General features: G+C 41.5%; 1 protein-coding gene and 1 long non-coding RNA gene across 4 annotated transcripts in view; one reads left to right on the top strand and one right to left on the bottom strand.

Annotated features, from left to right (window-relative positions):
* Nucleotides 1–21,238, top strand: part of EGFLAM (EGF like, fibronectin type III and laminin G domains) — a 211,121-nt gene that overhangs the window by 128,409 nt on the left and 61,474 nt on the right. The gene's annotated exons all lie outside the window — the stretch shown is intronic.
* Nucleotides 17,575–21,236, bottom strand: LOC100611185 (uncharacterized). Of its 2 annotated transcripts, XR_001717756.4 has the most exons (3): nucleotides 21,164–21,236; nucleotides 19,591–19,848; nucleotides 17,575–17,767 (listed from the first exon to the last, which is right to left on the bottom strand). It is a non-coding gene; the product is annotated as an uncharacterized LOC100611185 (long non-coding RNA). The 2 variants fall into 2 exon arrangements; XR_127682.4 differs by lacking the exon at nucleotides 17,575–17,767 and having other exon boundaries at nucleotides 18,222–19,848.

Below are 21,238 nucleotides of genomic sequence, written 5' to 3'. Positions count from 1 at the left end.
TGATGTCTGTTTATGCCCAGGTAATTTCTGGGTGCTGGGGTTTTAGCAGTAAACAAGATCAATAGTGTCTCCGCCCTCATGAGGTATATCTGTGGGAGAGTCTGTGAAATAAGTCTGTATCACATTATATTACATAAATAATATCATCAGTAATGATAAGTGTCAGAGGAAAAGTGAAGGGCTAAGAGGGTGTAGAGGATGGTGGGAGCTGCTGCTTGGGATAGGCTATCAGGGAAGGCTTCTCTCAAACAGAGATTTGAGCAGAATCCCTCCACGTGGAGGGAGTGACAAATGCAGAGGTCCTGGGGTGACAGCCCACAGGACACTGGAAGCTCACAGAAAGAGGCCCACGTGGTGGGAATGTGGTGAGTGAGAAAAATGATAGAAAGTGAGGTCAGAAAGTTTGCCAGGGGTCAGAGCATGTCAAATCTTATAGGTCCTGATGAAGACTTTGAATCTTATTCAAAGTTAAAGGCCAAGATATTGAAATTTTGAGCAGCAAAATGACATGGCGTGACTTATATTTTAAGCAGGATTGCTGTTGCTACAGTGGTGAAGCTCACTGGGGAGGAAGGAGAAGGAATAAGGAGGCAATTTTATATTGCTTTAAGGAGAACAGACATGAAAAGAAAAGAAAGGTAGAGTGCCAAATGGAAATCATAGAATTTTGAAACTGGCGAGTCATTGAAGAACCTAGCCAGACTTCCACAATTTTCAGATAAGGAACCAGACTTCCACAATTTTCGGATAAGGAACTGACACCACCAGATTATGTGACTCTCTGAAGGTCTTACAGTCATCATGAGTGTTGGATTTATGGGACTCTGTAGCCAGTGATCCTTGCGCTTCCTGTCCTCTTCTCTGTTGCAGAGACCCCACTTACATGCGTGGTTACACTGCTCCATTCTCACCCATATTCTGTTGGTTCCTCTTGAGAGCAGTGTGAGTGTTGCTCCCATGCTTCCAAGTGGGGAGTTTCTACATCAGTTCCCTGAGCTATTTCCTTATATAAGCCGGAAGTACTGAGATGCCTTTGCCTTTCTTAGTGTCTCAAGAACACTTTCTGACCGGGAACACCTGCTGTGTCCTGCTGCATGTCCCAGCCACATGTGTGAAAATCCTGCGGTTAGACTGAAGGCAGTCTGTGCAGTGACACAGTGGCCCACAGGGACCTGGTTGTAAACCCAACAGAGGTTAAGAAAGTTTGGGGATCAGTATCCCAGGCTCATTCTACTGCAGTCAGCTCCCACAGGGTCTTTGCTTCATATCTGCTACTACTCCATCGTGCCCCCAAATGCTCAAAAGTATTTGGGGGCACGATAGAGTAGTAGATTTCAACTGGGGGTGATTTTGGTCCCCAAAGAATATTTGACAAGCCTGGAGACATTTTTGGCTGTCACAACTCAGCGGAAAGTGCTACTGGCATTTAGTGGGTAGAGACTAGGGATGTTGCTAAATATGAATACCTTGCAATGCACCGAACAGCCCCCTACAATGGAGAATTATCTAGCTCTAAATGTCAATAGTACTGAAGTTGAGGAACCCTGCTATAGAACAAAATCAAATTTAAAAACCTAACCCCTGTTCAAAGTAAAGTGGCAATCAGCTGGGAAATTAACTGACATTTAAAAAAACAACTATTTCTCAAACTTTTTTGGACTACCACTTATAATAAGTATATGCAATTTACATTGCAACCTAGTACACACAAACATAAATAGTCATTTCTCTGTATTCATGGAGAATTGATTCAAGGACTGTTTCCCACCCCACCCCCTCAACAAATACCAACATCCAAAGATGCTCAAGTCTCTTATATAAAATAGAGTAGTATTTTCATGTAACCTGTGTACACTCTCCTGTATCCTTTAAATATTTATCTCTAGATTACTTATAATACCTAATACAATGCAAATGCTATATAAATCGTTGATATACTATATTGTTTAGGGAATAATGACAATAAAATAAAGTCTGTACATGTTTAGTACAGACAACCATCCATATTTTTTTCCAAATATTTTGGATGTGTGGTTGGTTGAATCTGCAGCTGCAGAACCCACTGATCCTGATGTGGAGGGTCAATTGTATAGAAGTACATGTGCATATGTGCAAATGTGTCACAGACACTCACAATACTCACCATTGCTAAATGCAGGACTTTGTATTTTCTCATACCCTTCAGTTCCAATTTTTAAAGTGTGGTCATGTCCCATTGAATTATTTTTATAATTCACTAATGGGCTTAAAATCTGTAATACTGAACTAAATACAGTAATGCATTGCTTAACAACAGGGATACATTCTGAGAAATGCACCATTAGGTGATTTCCTTGTTGTGCGAACATCCTAGAGTTGTACTTAGACAAACCTAGATGGTATAGCCTACAGCATGCCTAGGCTCTATGGTATAGTTTATTGCTCCTGGGCTACAAACCTGAACAGAATGTTATAGTACTGAACACCACAAGCAAATGTAAGCAGTGGTAAGTGTTTGTACAATTACACATGGAAAAGGTACAGTCAAACTATGGTATTATAATCTTACGGGCCTACCGTTGTACATGGGTTCCATCATTGACCAGAATGTCACTATGTGATGCATGACTATATGTAAGGATACTGAATAAAGTAAGGGTGTATTAGGTATGCAAGTTACCAAAAGGATCAGCCATTCATTTCACAAATACTTTGTTGTTGTTGTTGTTGCCCAGTCTGGAGTGCAATGGCGCCATCTTGGCTCACTGCAACCTCCACCTCCCGAGTTCAAGCAATGTCTCCTGCCTCTCCCAAGTAGCTGGGATTACAGGTGCACACCACCACACCTGGCTAATTTTGTATTTTTAGTAGAAACAGGGTTTCACCATGTTGGTCAGACTAGTCTCGAACTCCTGACCTCATGTGACCCACCCGCTTTGACCTCACAAAGTGCTGAGATTACAGGCGTGAGCCACTGCGCCCAGCCCACAAATACTTATTTTTTTATTTTTATTTTTTAAGAAGGAGTCTCGCTCTGTTGCCAGGCTGGAGTGCAGTGGCACAGTCTCGGCTCATTGCAACCTCTGCCTCCTGGGCTCAAGTGATTCTCCTGCCTCAGCCTCCCAAGTAGCTGGGACTACAGGCACGTGCCACCACGCCCAGCTAATTTTTGTATTTTTAGTAGAGACGGGGTTTCACCATGTTGGCCAGGATGGTCTGGATCTCTTGACCTTGTGATCTGCCCGCCTCGGCCTCTCAAAGGTCTGGGATTACAGGAGTGAGCCACTGTGCCCAGCCCGAATACTTATTTTTGCCAAACCCTTTTTGAAAAGAGCTGAGAAAGCCCTTGCCCTCCAGGGGTCATAATCCAGTCCGGTGCATAGACACACATACACAGTTACCCATATGGTGACGCACAGATATCAAGAAAATGCTCTGCAGCACAGAGGAGGGGTAATGCTGGTTTTGTGGGTCAGGGAACTGGGAGGTAGCGTGGCCAAGTTTTCACATCACGGAGACTTTGGGGATGACTGGTAAAAGTTAAGTGGAATTTCTCCAAAGGGGCAGGCGATGAGAAACAAGAGAATTGGGCAGAAGGTTTTCTGGGTTGAGTGTGGAGGGAGGTGTTGGAGAATAGCCACAGATATTGTCCAGACACTGAAAGGCATAGGGGCATAGAGGCAGAAAGTAGAAACCCATCCTGCAGCTCACTGTTGGGCTAATATAAAACCACCTCCACTGGCTTGCTGCTCTCCTGCTCCTCCTTGCTCAGGATAAAGGCCATATGATGGCCTGACATTCCCAATCTTTCACAATCCAGTCCCTGCCAACCCCTCGATTTATTGCTCCTGGCTTCATAGCATGAGCCCTCCATGCCAGCAGATGGTATACCAGCTATCCCAACTGTCTCCAGGAGCCTTTTTGGCTATTCCATCTCCTCATCTTTCTCTGATCAGTAAGTTCCAGGTCGTTGGTGTTTTCTCAAGGTGTAGGTTTCAAATCACTGCAGAAACTCTTCCATTGGAAAGCAACCTGTGGTGAGCTCACCCACCACACAATTCTGTTTGTTATTCTGACAGTGAATTCTCACTCTTAGCATTTCATGATTCCCTCTCTGATGGAGAATGACTTTGCGATGCTTCAATGCTTGGAAGCCCTGAGCTGCGCTCCTGGTTCCTCCTCTTTCTTTGTCTTGCTTTAGTCAATATGCCAATACCAATTTGAAAATGAGAACCAGTTACTCTTGCTTGTATTTATTTCGAAAACGTTTCTTGGACACAGATTAATCGTATGACCTAGAGAGAGGCTGTCTTGCTCCTGTCACAGGCTGTCTATGAGGTTTTCTTCTAATGTCGCGAATGGTTATGGGTCAGCGAAAACTCAAGCCAGGCTTCTTTCCCTGATTTAAGACTGACTGTCTTTGCCTGACCTTATATACAAAGTAAGGGAGGTTTTCTTTACTGTGGGACACTGATGGGACCCTCCCCAGCTTAGTTACCACTGATTTTCTCTGCCCACAATGAAGCCTGTCTACCAGAGCCAGGCTTTTAGAATGTGAGTTTACTCAAGAGATTTGAATATATTTTTAAATCATGAATATTCATTTCCAGTCATGTACAAACATGATTTGAGACAGTTCCACCTGACACACCTTTTTAATTAAAAGAAGTATGATAACATAATCAGAAATTAAATAGAGATAGCAGACGTGATTATATCAAGACTAGAGATGAGATAGTTACTTAAGCCCTTGAAGTCACTCAACTTTGAGCTTCCCAGAAATCAAGGTCTTACAGAACTCTTAATGTCCAATCAAAAAATGCAAACCAGGCCAGGTGTGGTGGCTCACACCTGCAATCCCAGCATGCTGGGAGGCCAAGGTGAGAGGATTGCTTGAGCCCGGAAATTCAAGACCAGCCTGGGCAATGTGGTGAAACCCTGTCTGTCTCTACAAAAAACAAAAAGTTAGCTGGTGCCTGTAATCCTACACTTTGGAAGGCCAAGGCAGGTGGATCACTTGAGGTCAGGGGTTTGAGACCAGCCTGGCCAACATGGTGAAAGCCCATCTCTACTAAAAAAAAAATATATATATATGTATATATAAATTAGCCCGGCATGGTGGCACATGCCTGTAATCCCAGCTACTTGGGAGTCTGAGGCAGGAGAATTGCTTGAACCCAGGAGGGAGAGGTTGCAGGGAGCCGAGATTGGGCCACTACCCTCCAGCCTGGGCAACAGAGTGAGACTCTGTCTCAAAACAAACAAACAAAAAAGTTAGCTGGGCTCAGTGGTGCACACCTGTAGTCCCAGCTACTCAGGAGGATCATTTGAGCCTAGGAGGTCAAGGCTGCCATGAGCCCTGGTTGTGCCCCTGGACTCCAGTGTGGGTGGCAGAGCAAGACGCTGTCTCAAGAAAAAAAAAAAAAAATGCAAATGAGTTTTTCAGTGAAAATAATTTTTTTTCTGGATACATAAGAAGAAATTACCAAATGAATCATTGTATAAAGAATATTGAGTATTATGATGAATAGTGACTTTCAAAGCAGTTTTATAGTAGATGAGAAAATATTTTTTGCATGGCTAGATTTTTACTGATCCTCATTAAAAATTAAGGGTGTTAATTTGAATTGTAGTTGAGTGAATGGCATTTCTACAGGGATGATCGAACTTGACAGAAGGAAAACCCTTAGAAAATTAGAAGCGTTGATGATTTACATGCCCTTTATAATTATTCAGTAAACTTCTCATGTATAGTTTAGAGTCCATCACCTAATATACATTCTTCTGTTGAATACCAGAGTTTTTCTTTTAAACCACAGTTCAAAGTGATTTTTCTAAAGCATCTTAATTATTTTTAGTTCAGACACTCTCTCTGAAGGTAGTAAAACTTCCTTTTCCTTTCTAATTTGTCTAGACTAAGTCAGATACAATCTAGATAAATCACCTCTTGGATTCTGTATTTCAGTATCAAGTATTCATTTATTTGCCTAATTGCTTGTCTATGTAGAAATCACCATGTTGAGTCCTAAAGTTTTTTCTTTATACTATAAAAATTTTGTCAGTTTATATGTAGGGGTAGGTCTCTAAGCCGAAACATTAGTCCTTCCAAACTATTCTCAAGGTTTTGTTATGGCTGTTTTTTGTTTCCCCAGCCCGGATAAGTTTTATTTTTATGTTTTTCATTCATATTTTTGTTTCCATTATTCTGGTAAATTTCAAAGAAACACTCATAATCTCTTAGTTTGGATTTTGTTTTCTATATGCACATCCATACACATAATTTTCCCTCCTGTTTTCATCTCTTTGACATTTTTCTTAGCATTCTGACAGAACTTCTCAAGTTCATCCCTTACATCACTGATTCAAGTTTCTACAGTATTTTGTTTCTTATTATTGTAGGTATGGATTTTTATTCTCCTAATAAAATTTAGGCTTTGTTACATTGTTTTGTATTGTGAGTTATTTTAAGTGTGGTGAAAAATATCAGGAACAACTGTATATTCATGACCCAGCTTTATAAAATCTTGATAGGTGCCACATTTTTTTCAGTGGTAGAGAAAAAAATTACAGGTACAGGGGCAGCCCCTGAGTACTTCGCAACACTATTCCCTTCCCGCTTCCTGAGGGGTTCTTGAATCTGGTATTTATGATTCCCCCCTATCACTTTTAATTCTTGTACCAACATGCATATATTTATTTGCAAACTTTATGATACTGTTTAGAATGTTTTAGCATTTTTTATAAATGCTATGACATGGCAAGTATCCTTTTGCAAGTAATTTTTCTCTACAATCTTATGTTTTTGACTTTTATGCAAGTTGAATTATAACATTCTAGTGGATTCAGTGTTAGTGTTGTATAACATTCTACTATATGAGTATACTGTAGTTGGACATTTAAGTTGCTTCAAATTTTTTTCATTACAAACCATATTACAATGAACAGTCTTATGTATGTTTCCTTGTGCATGTGTACAAGAGCTTTCTTCAGCATCTGCTTTGAAGTGCAACTGCTATATTGTAGTGCATGCATATCTTCAGCTCTACTACCTATTATAAAATTCTTCCTCAGTTTCACTGCTATCTTCACTCCTGCTGACAGTATATTCGAAATTCTTACTCCACATCCTTGTCAACACTTGGTATTATCAGACTTTGAAATACCAATCTGATGAATGTAAAATGATATACCATTATTATTTTGAATTTTACTTCTCCATTTCTAATGAAGTTAAGCATAACTTTATAATCTTATTAGTCATCCTATGAATGGACTGTTTATATGCTTTGTCCATTTTATTGGTATAAATACCCATGTATATCAATTATATATTTAGCATATAATTTTATATATGTAGTAAATATTAAATATATGTTTAAATACTAATCCTTAGCCAATCATGTGTTGCAGGTATCTCCTGTAAGTCTGTGACTTATCTTTCATTTCAGTTATGGTATCCATTAGGAAGAAGTGTTTTAATTCAATGTAGTTAAACATCTTAAGTTTTTTCTTTTTGATTTATGCTTTCTGGCTAAAAACAACTTCCTTTTTCCAAGGTCATTGGGCAATATCTTATATTTTATTCTAAAAGTTTAAAAATTTTGCTTTTCATATTTAGGGTGTTAATCCACCTAGAATTCTCTTTTATATGGAGAGCCTACTTTAATAATTTTTTCCCCATATAGATAACCAGTTTCCCCAGCACCAAGTATTAAATGATTCAGCCTTTCCCCTATTAATTCGTAATGACATCTTTCTGGTATATCAGGTCTTCATACATTTCTGGATCTGTTTCTGAGTTCTATACGCTGTCAGTTTCTTTATCCCTACTTTAATACCACAGTGTTTTAATTTCTTTTTTCTTTTCTTTGTTTCTCTCTGTGTGTGTGTGTGTGTGTGTGTGTGTGTGTGTGTGTGTGTGTGTGTGATGGAGTCTCACTCTGTCACCCAGGCTGGAGTACAGTGGCCTGATCTCGGCTCATTGCAACCTCAAACCTCCTGGGTTCAAGTGATTCTCCTGCCTCAGCCTCCCGAGTAGCTGGGATTACAGGCGCCTACTACCACGTCTGGCTGATTTTTATATTTTTAGTAGAGTTGGGGTTTCACCATGTTGGCCAGGCTGGTCTCGAACTCGACTTCAGGTGATCCGCCCACCTCGGCCTCCCAAAGTGCTAGGATTACAGGCATGAGCCACTGCGCCCGGCCTTACACAGTGTTTTAATTTCTACCACTTTATGAAGTCATGATATCTGGTAGATGATTTCAGTCCTCATTGTCCTTCACAATACCTTTTCTTTTTTTTGCAGACACAGTTTTACTCTGCTGCCCAGGCTGGACTGCGGTGGCGCGACCTTGGCTCACTGCAACCTCTACCTCCCAGGTTCAAGTGATTCTTGTCCCTCAGCCTCCTGAGTAGCTGGGATTACAGGCGCCCACCACCACACTCGGCTAATTTTTTTTTTCTTTTTTAACTTTTATTTTAGGTTCAGAGGTACATGTGAAGGTTTGTTACACAGATAAACCCATGTCATGGGAATTTGTTGTACAGATTATTCAATCACCCAGGTCTGAAGTCCAGTACCCAATAGTTATTTTTTCTGCTCCTCTCCCTATTCCCATCCTCCATCCTCAGGTAGACCCCAGTGTCTATTGTTTTTCTTCTTCGTGTTCATAAGTTCTCATCATTTAGCTTCCACTTATAAGTGAGAACATGAAGTATTTTGTATTCTGTTTCTACATTAGTTTACTAGGGATAGTGGCCTCCAGCTCCATCCACATTTCTGCAAAAGACATGATCTTATTCTTTTTTTAGGACTGCATAGTAGTCCATGATGTATATGTACCGGATTTTCTTTATCCAATCTGTCGTTGATGGGCTTTCGGGTTGATTCCATATCTTTGCTATTGTGAACAGTGCTGCAATGAACATCCACATGTATGTGTCTTTATGGTAGAATGATTTATATTCCTCTGGGTCTATACCCACGAATGGGATTGCTGGGTTGAATGGTAGTTCTACTTTTAGCTCTTTGAGGAATCGCCATAAACATTTCCACAATGGTTGAACTAATATACACTCCCACCAAGAGTGTATGTGTTCCCTTTTCTCCACAACCTCACCAGCATCTGTTCTTTTTTTTTTTTTTCTGGGTTCTCACTGGGATTTAATATCATGGTTTAGTGTTCATCATCTTCATTTTTTTAAAAATTATACTTTAAGTTCTAGGGTACATGTGCACAACGTGCAGGTTTGTTACATAGGTATACATGTGCCATGTTGGTGTGCTGCACCCATTAACTCATCATTTACATTAGGTATATCTCTTAGTGCTATCCCTCCCCGCTCCCTCTACCCCATGACAGGCCCCAGTGTGTGATGTTCCCCATCCTGTGTCCAAGTGTTCTCATTGTTCAATTCCTGGCTAATTTTTGTATTTTAGTAGAGACCATGTTGGCCAGGCTGGTCTCAAACTCCTGGCCTCAAGTGATCTGCCCACCTCAGCCTCCCAAAGTGCTGGGATTACAAGCGTGAGCCACCACACCTGGGCCACAATGCCTTTTCTTTTCTTGATTTTTTGCTTTTCAATAGAAATTTTAGAATCAGTTTTTCAATTCCATGAAAAATTCTGTTGGGATTTTAAAAATGAAAATATATTGAATTTTAAAAATGAAAATGATATTGTATTTATAACTAATTTTGGAAGAACTGACATCTTTATGATATAGAATCATTGATTTAATCACCACATTATATCTCATCTAGATTTTCTTCAGAGTCTTTTAGTGTACTTTAGTAATTTTTCTCCATTATGGAGAAAATTCTGAAACTTGAACAGTCTAAAATTCATCAAATCTATTACCCTCCTCTCAAACAATAATAACACAGTAATGATGAGACAGGTTAGTTCCCTCAACCCCCTTCGTGGTCGGGAACTGGAGTGGTTCGTTTCACTCAGCCCATCACTGGCCACTACTCATGGCAGGAAGAGTGCAGGAACCAGAAGTTCTTTATAGCTTTTGTTAGATTTATTCCCAAGTCTCTTGTATTCAGAAGTCTGTTTAAGCTTTTTTAATCAAGATTTTTAATATCGTTCAAATCTTATCTATCCTTACGCATTTTTTGTTAGCTTGATCTATCAATTACTAAGAGGATACATTACAGTTTCTCACTCTATCTCCCTACACCTCTCTCAGTTTTTTTCTTGGTATGTATGTGAGGCTGTGAGATTAGGTGCATATGAGTTTAGAATCATGTTATATTCCTGGTGATTCTTTTAATCATTATTTAATAACCATCTTATCAGTAATGATACTTCTTTTTTCCCCCTTAACATTTACATTGTCCAGTAATTATATAGGTACACTAGCTTTCTTTTATCTATTGCCTGGAATATATATTACATTCTTTTACTTCTGATGTTTCTGTATGTTGTGTTTTAGATACTTTCTGGAAATAGCATGTAGCAAAATGTATTAAATCCAATCTGACAAGCACTGTTTTTTTATTTTTATTTATTTACTTATTTATTTTATTTATTTTGAGATGGAGTCCCGCTCTGTCGCCCAGGCTGGAGTGCAATGGCGCGATCTCGGCTCACTGCAAGCTCCGCCTCCCAGGTTCATGCCATTCTTCCTCAGCCTCTGGAGTAGCCGGGACTACAGGCGCCCGCCACCATGCCCTGCTAATTTTTTGTATTTTTTTTAGTAGAGACGGGTTTTCACCGTGTTAGCCAGGATGGTCTCGAAGCACTGTTTTTTAAATGACAAGTTTATTGCATTTATAGTTATAATGGCTGACATGTATTATTTATTTCTCCAGTCTTATTTTGTGCTATTATATTTATTCAGCTTTTTCCATTTTTTCTTGGAGAAGGATTTTTGTTTCTGCTGTTTTCCTATTTTATTTTTTATTTTTATTTTATTTTTTTGAGATGGAGTCTTGTTTTGTCACCTAGGCTGGAATGTGGTGGCACAATCATAACTCACTGCTGCCTTGACCTCCCAGGCTCAAGTGATCCTCTTACCTCAGCCTCCCAAGTAGCTAGGAATACAGGTACGTGCCACCATGCCTGGCTAATTTCTTTTAATGTTGTGTTGTAGAGATGGGATCTTACTATGTTGTCCAGTCTGACCTTAAGTGATCAGCCTCCCAAAGTGTTAGGGTTACAGGCATGAGCCACCACACTCAGCCCTTTTCCATTTTCTATAGGATTGACTGTATTTTCTTAGCCCTTTCTTCCTCTGTATTAGGATGAAATATACATTATTTTATTTACCATCCATACATTGTTAACTCTCACGCTTAAACAGTCTAAAGTTCATCACAATCTATTACCCTCCTCTCAAACAATAATAAAACAGTAATGATGAGACAGATTCGTTCCCTTGACCCCCTTCGTGGGCTGGAACTGGAGTGGCTGGTTTCACTCAGCCCACTGCTGGCCAGTCCTCGCGGGAGGAAGAGTGGGGGAACCAGAGCGATGCTGGCACTGGCTGGTCGCTCCTCTCTGGCGGAGCAGGCTCTGTGAGGGGCCCCGCAGCAGCGTCCAAACATGTTACCACCATGCTCTTTCAGCTCTGCCATCCAGGGACAGCCAATAGACAACCAGCTTAGTAGAGGGTCAGGGTGGCGGCCCCGGCCCTCTCGGCACCCGGGTTCTTGTCCGGTGTCCAGGAAGAATCAGGTCACACAAACTGTTTGAAAGGTGATGAATACAGAAGACTTTATTGAGCGGTGGGTGGCTCTCAGCGGAAAGGGAGGCTGGAAAGGAGATGGGAAGGTGATCTTTCCCTGAAGCCCAGCCATCTCCGGCTAGGCCCATCTCCGAAGCCGCACCGTCTGAAGTTAGCCATCTATCCATCTATTTGTAGTCTCCAGCACTCAGTTGCTTCTCTGCTCACCGTTCAGCTGCTTGTATCCTCGCTGCTCAGCCACTCGTGTTGCTCTGCCAGCTGAAGTCTTATGGGCACAGGACAGGGGTGAGGCAAGCCAAAAAGGCAACATTTGGTTGGAAAAACGGGGTCAGCTGTTTTCACTTAGGGCTGTGGTTCCAGGCCTAAGGGTGGGGTTTAGGCAGGAGCCCAGCCCTTCTGTATCAATAGGGCCTTAGCAGCTTCAGTCCAAATCAATTCCTTCTTGTGTCACCTGTTACTTTTTGGTATTTTTGTTCTACCTTGCTTAGTAACCACATTTTTTTTTTTTTTTTTTTTTGAGATGGAGTCCCGCTCTGTTGCCCAGGCTGGAGTGCAGTGGCACGATCTTGGCTCACTGCAAGCTGCGCCTCCCGGGTTCACGCCATTCTCCTGCCTCAGCCTCCAGAGTAGTTGGGACTACAGGTGCCAGCCACCACACTCGGCTAATTTTTTGTATTTTTAGTAGAGACGAGGTTTCACCGTGTTAGCCGGGATGGTCTCGATCTCCTGACCTCGTGATCCGCCCTCCTCGGCCTCCCAAAGTGCTGGGATTACAAACGTGAGCCACCGCGCCCGGCCCACTTTTTTTTTTTTGTAGCTCTAATGCTTATTTAGATTTATTTACAGATTTACCACTTTCTGTGCCCACAACTCTGCATCTTACTCTTTCCTTCTTTTTCTTGAAATATACTTTTGAATAAATGTTTAAAGATCTGTTAGTGATAAACTGTCTCAGGCTTTATGATCATGTCTTTGTTTCGCTGTTACTGTTGAACAACCATTAAATTGAATATAGGGTTTTTTTTTATTTTTATTTTTTTAAGACGGAGTTTTGCTCTTGTTGCCCAGGCGGGAGTGCAATGGCACGATCTCGGCTCACTACAACCTTCGCCTCCCAGATTCAAGCGATTCTCCTGTCTCAGCCTCCTGAGTAGCTGGGATTACAGGTCTGTGCCACCACACCCAGCTAATTTTGTGTATTTAGTAGAGGCGGGGTTTTTCCATGTTGGTCAGGCTGGTCTCGAACTCCCAACCTTAGGCGATCTGCCCGCCTCGGCCTCCCAAAGTGCTGGGATTATATAGGTGTGAGCCACCATGCGTGGCCTTTTTTTTTTTTTTTTTTTTTTAGGGACTGGGTCTCGGTCTGTCACCCAGGCTGGAGGGCAGTGGTGCAATCATAGATCACTACAGCCTGGAACTCCTGAGCTAATGGGATTCTCCTGCCTCAGCTCCCCAACCAAGTAGCTGGGACTACAGGTGTGAGCTACTATGCCTGACTAATTTAAAAATTTTTTTTCTGAGAGACAGGGTCTTACTGTCTTGCCCAGGCTAGATATAGGATTTTGTCTGGACGATTATTTTCTCCTAGCACTTTGTCTTTAAAGAGTGAGAAGAGGGTCTAAGTGTCTCTGGTTTGAACAACTTGCCCATCTGAATACCTAAAGGAAAACTGAATTATGGTTGGTACTCAAATGTGAAGCCACTTTAAGGAACAGAGAAGCTCCACAGACTCAGGTGCTCACATCTTAGCTTCAGCCCTCTTGCTGTGCAGCTGTAGGCGTGTAAGTCTCCCTCCCCACTGGACTGTGAGCAACTGACAAGCTACATCTGCTCTCTTTGCCATCTCACTCTCCCTGATCTAGCTCCTGATTTCTCAGTGCAAGATGTGAATTGAGCCCCCTTTTTCAGGGAGCCAATTGGAGACCATACTACGTATGTCAATTTTCGGTTAGTTACCCTGTCTCTCCAAATGATTTATCTTTTCATCTTTGCTTTTCTAGCAGATCATCCCCAAAAGGACACAAACGTGTGTTCTCTACTCATAGAAAAGCCTCTCCTTATGCTCACAACCCTCCACCTACCACTCCATCTCCCTGCTTTCCTTCAAGCTAGAGTTGTTGTGTTCACATTCACTGTACCCACTCTTTAAAAGCCTCCTATTCATTCTTCAACCCATCCCAACCTGCTCCCACCCCCAACTACTCATATGAAAACACCAATGATCCACATTTTTTCTGAACATAATGTTGTCCCATAAACATATCACATGCCATTAAATTTCTTTTCAAAAAGTGTAAATGATAAAGAATGTGATATGTACTGCCAGATTATCCCACAGAAGGAGAGAGAGAGAGAGAGAGAGAGAGAGAACCCACCAAAGTGCAAGCTTCCTTTCAAAAGCCATATCCTCCTGATGCTATGGGTAATAGTTTTCTCCGATTAACAGTCAGTTTACAATTGCTACCAAACTGCCAGTGAAAATGACTGACTAGATACATAGATCATATCAGATTATAACTGGGGTCTTTCAACTAACATTTATTTTGCATTTACCATGTGCAGAGCACCCTGCAAGATTTGGCTCGTATAGAAAACATTCACTCACTCATTTACTCACTCACTCATCTAACAAATACGTATTGGGTGCCTGCTGTGTACATAGCACTGAATTCCTAATGTCAGCCACCATTTCAGATGTTTAGAAATGTTTTAATCACCTGTCTGAATTTTACACTGCGCACCCCACCTCCAGTCCTGAAGTATTGCCACAGAAGGTTGCCAGGAAATTATTATTCGTTATTCTCTAAACTTACAGAGGCTCCAAGCCTGAAATTTCTCACACACCATGATGGAAAGATGGCCTTGGGTTTTCCTGCTGTGTTCACAGCCGCTTCTCCCGTTATGCTTTGCCTATGTGTCTCCTCCATCAGCAGGTGGCAGAGAAGCAGGTGCATAACACCTTGGTCTCTGGCCATCTGCTTAACTTTCCACGGCCCCGTTATCTTTAGAAAGGGAGACTCCGAGAGAGAAAGACACAGTGGCATGTGTTTGGTTGACTGGCTTATGTACTTCAAAAGGCAACACCCCACAGGGGTTATGCACCATTTGCGCTTCTGCTGTGTGGATGTGCATAAAGATAAAGGCATCTGAGAAGCTTTGAGGTGAGGCCTCTGGAAGTCACTGGATGCCTGAGGTGCCATTCTTAGGCTGTGGTCAAATAAGAGTTTCATGAAACGTGCTGAGCATAAAAGAACAACATATCTGCCTATGGCCAGTACTTAGAGCTACTTTTCCCCACCAGTCAAACCACTGCATTCATTAGACTCATTCAGATTTGAAGGGACTGGTTCCAGCAGATTATTTGGGGGAAAGGGAGAGCAAGAGAAGCCATCCACATCTTTGCAGTCCCTGAGTTCCTGTGCTGGCTGGTGTTGAGCAGGCCTTCTTCATGCAGAACCCAGCTACTAGGTAAGTCACCCAGTCGCTCTTGTGACTCACTCACACAGCAAGTACTCAGTTGCAATTTTTTTTAATTAAAATTTTTATCTTTATTTTTATAGAGATGAAGTGTTGCTATGTTGCCCAGGCTGGTCTTGAACTCCAGGGCTCAAGCAATCTTCCCACCTCAACTTCCCAAAGTGCTGGGATCACAGGTGTAAGCTACCACGTCCAGCATCAGATTCAATATTTTCTAAGATAGGGTCTACCTGAGCTATTTGCTCACCATGTTTCAATTAGGAATGCATTAGCTGCTGCAGCTCCAGCTATCACAAGCACCTTCACTGCCTAAGCAAATGTAGAAAGCTGGGAGGTTCCAACCAGGTGTCCACATGCATCTTAGTGACCCAAACTTTCATTTGACTCTCCCTACCCCCACCCCATGAGCAAAGGGGACTTAAAAATCCAGTATTTAGCTTCTGTAATATCTACAGCAGAAGCAGGTGAGAGAGGAGGGAGCTGAGGTTGGAATATCTACCTTACCTTCCAATGTGAAGCACAGATTGTCACATCAAGGACCCTCAGAGATGGCTGGTCTGAATGTGGTCATTATAAGATCAGGCATAGATCCTGGTTCAGTCATTTTTTTGGCCAGGATAGCAGGACTGACTTTACTTAAAACATATAACCCAAGCCAAAGTGACTTAATGCAGAAGAGCCACTGGGAACATCAACTCCAGAGGAGCTCTGGGTGTGCATTGTTTTCCAGGAACACTCTGCAGAATGACATCCTTAAGATCCTGGAAAGGTGTGGCTCCCCTTGGGCCTGAACTTTTGCTGTTAAGAACCTAGATGAATGCTGCTGTCATATATTTTTATTATGCCTAAACTACTCCAAAAGTTCACTGTTTCTATTTTCCATACATTCTGTAAGTTTCTAAAATGTGTCAGGACTGAGTGAGGTTTGGGTGGTACAACAGAAACCAAAATAGATAGTGTTGATTTCCTCAAGGATTTTACAGTCTGGTGGGAGAATTACATTTATGAAATCATCACATAAATAAGCATAAAATTACAAACTCATAATGCCACTAAAGAGGAGAGCTATGAGAACATACCTTGTCTGGGATACAGGGAAGACATCCCTAAGAAAGTGATTTTGCACAGAAATATAAAAGAATTAAAACGGTAAAGGGATGGGCAGTGAGGGATAAGATTTCTAAGCATAGAGAACAGCATCAGCAAAGGCCTTGAGTCAGAGGAAAGGATGGTTCATCCAAAACATTGAAAGAAGAGCCAGCACAGCTGGAGCACGGTGAGAAGGAATACATTGGTGAGAGATGAGGCTCGAGCTTGCGGAGCCAAGTCACGTAGGATTTTGGGAAGACTTTGAAGGGACTCAAGTCACAGGTCTGACCTGACATTATTCCATCTAACCATCCAATTATTGAACATTTGCACTGAAAGAGATGACCCAGTTTCTGTCTGTGGCTTACAGCCTCATGGAGAGAACCATTCTTATTCTGGTGGGTATTAGGGTTTTGAAGAGACACAATTAATAGCATTTTTTTTTGCCCACTTTTGAAATCAATTGAAAAATAAAACAACACAGTCAGCAGAGGAAGATGATAAGGATGAAGATGAAGCAGATGAATCAAATGCCATTCTTATTTCTAAAAAGGCTGGGTCAGAAGACGTAGCTCACTCTAAGAGCCAAAGTGAGCTTGCAAACTCTCTTCTGTCCAGTCCAGACTATGGGAGAGCCCACTTGAGGGAAAGTTTGGGTTTGCACAGGAGTCACACCTACCCAGGCTACTGTCTTCCACTATGCTAGGTGGAGAGGGAAGGTAGGAAGAACTGAATTAATTCGTTCCAAATCGAATTCCTCCTCCCTCCCCAGGGTCTTTTTTATTTTTGTTTTCTTTTTTTCTTTTTTTTTTTTTTTGAGATGGGGTCTCACTCTGTCACCCAGGCTGGAATGCAGAGGCACTATCCCAGCTCACTGCAACCTCCGCCTCCTAGGCTCAAGCGATCCTGCCATCTCAGCCTCCTGAGTAGGTGGGATCACAGACACACGCCACTATGCCTGGCTAATTTTTGTATTTTTGTTAGATATGGGTTTTCGCTATGTTGTGCAAGCTGGTCTCAAATTCCTGAGCTCAAGCGATCCACCCACTTTGGCCTCCCAAAGTGCTAGGGTTACAGGTGTGAGCCACTGCACCCGGACCCCAAGGTCCTTTGATAGATTAGCTTCCCTCCTTCGGAAATGTGGACCTACTGCTTCCACTTAGCAGCCAAGTCACTGTCCCCACCTCTGTAGGCAGGGAAAGTGGTTGGACAAGAATCCAGCAGTGCTTAGGGAGACTCTATTCTCATGACTGGAACTTCAAGAGTAGGGAATAAGTGTTCCTCCCTTGTTGTTGCTAAAAGACATTAAGAGAAAGGACTCAAAATACAACCTGGTCCTTTTGAGTGAAGATGGATTCCGATAAATGACAATGGATCACCTCCTACAGGAGAACACAATGCTACAATCCCAAAGAATGTGACTTCCGTGCTGGACTAACTTCTGTTTGCTTTTTCATCCACATAAGTAAAATTCTCCAGTTGTTTCTTCTTCAAACCTTGCTTGATGTGACAGATGCCTGCAATATGTCTAAATTAAAAGGGTGACTTTTAGGATCACAGAATGTTAGTGCTGGAAAGGATTTCAAGGTCATCAAGTCTAATCCTACTCCTTATTTTATTGGAAAACACAAGACCCAGAGAGATGAAGTGGCCTGCTCAAGGTCACCCAAGCCATTTATGTCCTTCTCCCAATTATTTGGATTCTATGACTACCGATATTTCCAACTACATCATGTTGATATAGCTGAGAAACTCATTATTTATAGAAAACCTGTGATGCCTTTATTAAAACAAAGCACAGGTTTTTTAATAAAATAAAAGTCACCCTTTTATCTATTAACAAAAATTTGTGTTTTGTTTATTAACTTTTTTTTTTACAGTGGAATAACCCCTGAACTAGTGGTTTGATTATTCTGGTTCTAATAAATGTCTCCTTTTTAATGTTCTCTTTTCCTAATTAACAAAGTGCCAAGTAGAAAGAGATAAGTTATGTACTTTAATTACAATAACCCCAGGCTACAGGGAGAATTCTTATCACTGGCTTGGACCGTACATTCTGTGCTCTCTTAGAAATAACATTGGTAAAAACTTCCTGTAAGCTGTGGATTTGGGATCTGAGGTGGCGGGGCAGTCAGGAAAGAGAAGTAGTGAGGCTTTAGTTCCAGGTTTCTTCCATCATGCTGTGCCTGGTTCTCTCTGTGCTCATTTCCTTCTTATTAAAAATGGGAAATGACTATTATCCTGGATTATTATGAGAGAGGGAGTTTGGGATGCTGCAAAGAGGACTGGGTTGCAGCAGCAGGAGCCCAGAATTCTAGATCAACTCTGCCACTAATGAGCTGCTTCTCTGGGCGAGTCTCATGGATTCTTTGAGCCTTAGTTGACTCCTCTGTAAAATGGGCTTGTTGTGTTAGCTGATCCCTGCGGTCTTTCTACGAAAGTTAAAATTACTTTGACTCTAAATCCTTGTGATTCCATATTCCTTTTCCCCTTCTTCTTCCGTACCCTATGTTTCCCCAAACTGAGTGAACTCAGGTTTCAAAGAAATAGGTTACAAAAAGTGTCAAAACGGAAACAATTTTTACAAAGACCAAAGAACATTATCCATTGAAAAATATGTGCCTTATTTTACTTGTCGAAATGAGCAGAGAATCCAGGATTATTTCCATTCTTATTATGGTATCATTTTGTAGCAGCAGCAATTTGCTTGTGGTCCTTTTCTCTGAGTTCCCTTCAAGAAACAGAATTTCCTAGAGCAGATGGAGGGGCAGTAAGAGATCTCAGCCACCTATGCTCTAACCCTTGGCTTCTCTAGGTTCCAGGTTCTTCGGACTGAACTATCTTTAGATACTTGATGCCAAAAAAAACTGTGCAATAGAGTCTTACGGATATTGAACTAGAGTCATATTATCTGATTCTAGAGTTAGAGCTTCCTCTAATGAGATGCATGATCTTGATTTTAAGTCAATTCTCTTCTGTGGCCTCGGTTTCCATGCTTGTGAAATGAGAAGATTGGGCTGGATGGTGTTTAGATCTCTTTCCATTCTTACTTCTAGCTTCATTTGGGGAAAAGGACAGGATTGGTGGCAGTTTTGGGGGACTTTGGATTGGGAGGCAGAGTCCCACCATGTTAAGCAAGGGCAGGACATGGTTCAGCACTGTGGGAGTGTCTCCTGTCACTCCTCTCAAAGGTGTTGACCTTGGTTGAGTACATGAAGTGTTAGTGACATGGAGGAAGGGAAAGGATATGAAGAAATCTAAAATATGGTTTCTGCCCTCAAAGGATTTACAATCGAGTTGGTAAACACAAGGGCAAGAGTCTAAGGCCAGGAGCCCAGAAGATGTACATACCATCTTACACATGTGTTGACTTTATCAAGCAATGGGCATTTATGCTGATTGGAGGCATATATCCATGGCTGGGTTGCCCCATCCAGGAGAAGATGAAGGAATGTCCTACAAGTCTTGGTGGCTTCTTACTTTGTGGAGTCACCATTTTTCCCAGAAGAGTCTGTTTTCTTTTTAAAATGTCGCTTGATTTTGGTCATCTGATGGCACACATTCACCTCTGTCTCCATAGAATGCATGCCCTCTGGGAGAATAGGTAGGCTGTGTGTAAGGAGATAGGAGTGGGAAAAAGATGACAATGGGAAAAAGCATTAACCAAAATCCTAGGGTAAGAAAATACAAGATGCATTCAGGAGACAACTGGCAGGCCAGTTTGGCTATTATATAGCTTTTGAAGAGTATTTTTTAAAAAACAACAAAAACCTGAAAACATAATTAGGATTCAGATTAAGTAGCATGATGTAGTCAAAAGAGAGACCAAGGATAAAATCTAGCCCTGCCATTCCCCATCTGTCTGCCTTGAGCAAGTTATTTAATCTCTCTGTGTCTGTATCTCCACTTGGTAAAATGGAAGTAATAACACCAATTTTATAGTATTTTGTGAGGATTAACTTAAGCGATGTATGAAAAGCTCCTGGCACACTAAGAATGATCAACATATGGTAATTTTCTCAAATTCTAGGATCTTTCTACCTCCACAGTGGCTTCTTCTGCAATAGGCGATTAGGAGAGCAGTCACCGGACAGACCTTGGATTTGAGTTTAGCTCAGCCAGTTATAAAGTCTTTAATTTTAGGCAAATTACTTAACTACTCTTAACTCAGTTTTCTTATGTATAAAGTGGGATTAGTCATACTTACCTTGTAAGATTATTGAAAAGTTTAGAAATATATCATGTTAAGCACCCAATAGTACCTGATAAGTAGAGGAGATGGAGTAGAATTCAATAAATCATGGTGATGGGGGAAGAAGGAGGAAAAAAGGAGCTGTTTTAATTGAGAACCTTGAATTCTTGACCAAGAAGCTTAGAATTTATGTTGTAGGCAGTGGAGAGTCACTGAAGGTGATTTTTCAGATAGGAAATCATAGGATAAAGATGAAGAGAATCTTAACCTTGTTGAGAATGTGTTAATAAGGTGCACAGGGCAAGGAAGAACAGCCTGGAGGGAGAGAGACCAAACTACTGAAGACAAAAGCCAGCTTGCTTTATGTATGTGCTGTATAATTCTTTTACTACCAAATGGATTTCTTCTGGAATCTAACAATTCCGAATATATGAGAGAGACAGAGATAGAAATGAAGAGTGAGGGAAAGGACAGAGGGGAGAAAGAGAAAGAGAGAGAGGGGCCGAGAGAGATAGATACAGTAGTTCCCTCTCCACGGGGGTTGTGTTCCAAGATCCCCAGTGGATACCTGAAACTGCAGATAATACTGAACCCTATATATGCAGCAGAACTAGCATAAATTTCATTTTCCTTCTTCACAGTTTCACAGATAGAAGATTCATTCTTGCCATAGATCTTAGCAACCTCAGCATATGATTTTTTTCTTTCCTTAATTCAGTTGAGAACTTTCACCTTTTAATTTAAAAGATGCACTTCATGGCTTCTCTTTGGCATATCTGAATCCCAGAATCACTGCTCTTGCACTGT

The sequence above is a fragment of the Pan troglodytes genome, chromosome 4, assembly GCF_028858775.2.
Source record: "Pan troglodytes isolate AG18354 chromosome 4, NHGRI_mPanTro3-v2.0_pri, whole genome shotgun sequence".
Lineage (NCBI taxonomy): Eukaryota > Metazoa > Chordata > Mammalia > Primates > Hominidae > Pan > Pan troglodytes.
This window is presented reverse-complemented; position numbering and strand designations above follow the sequence as displayed.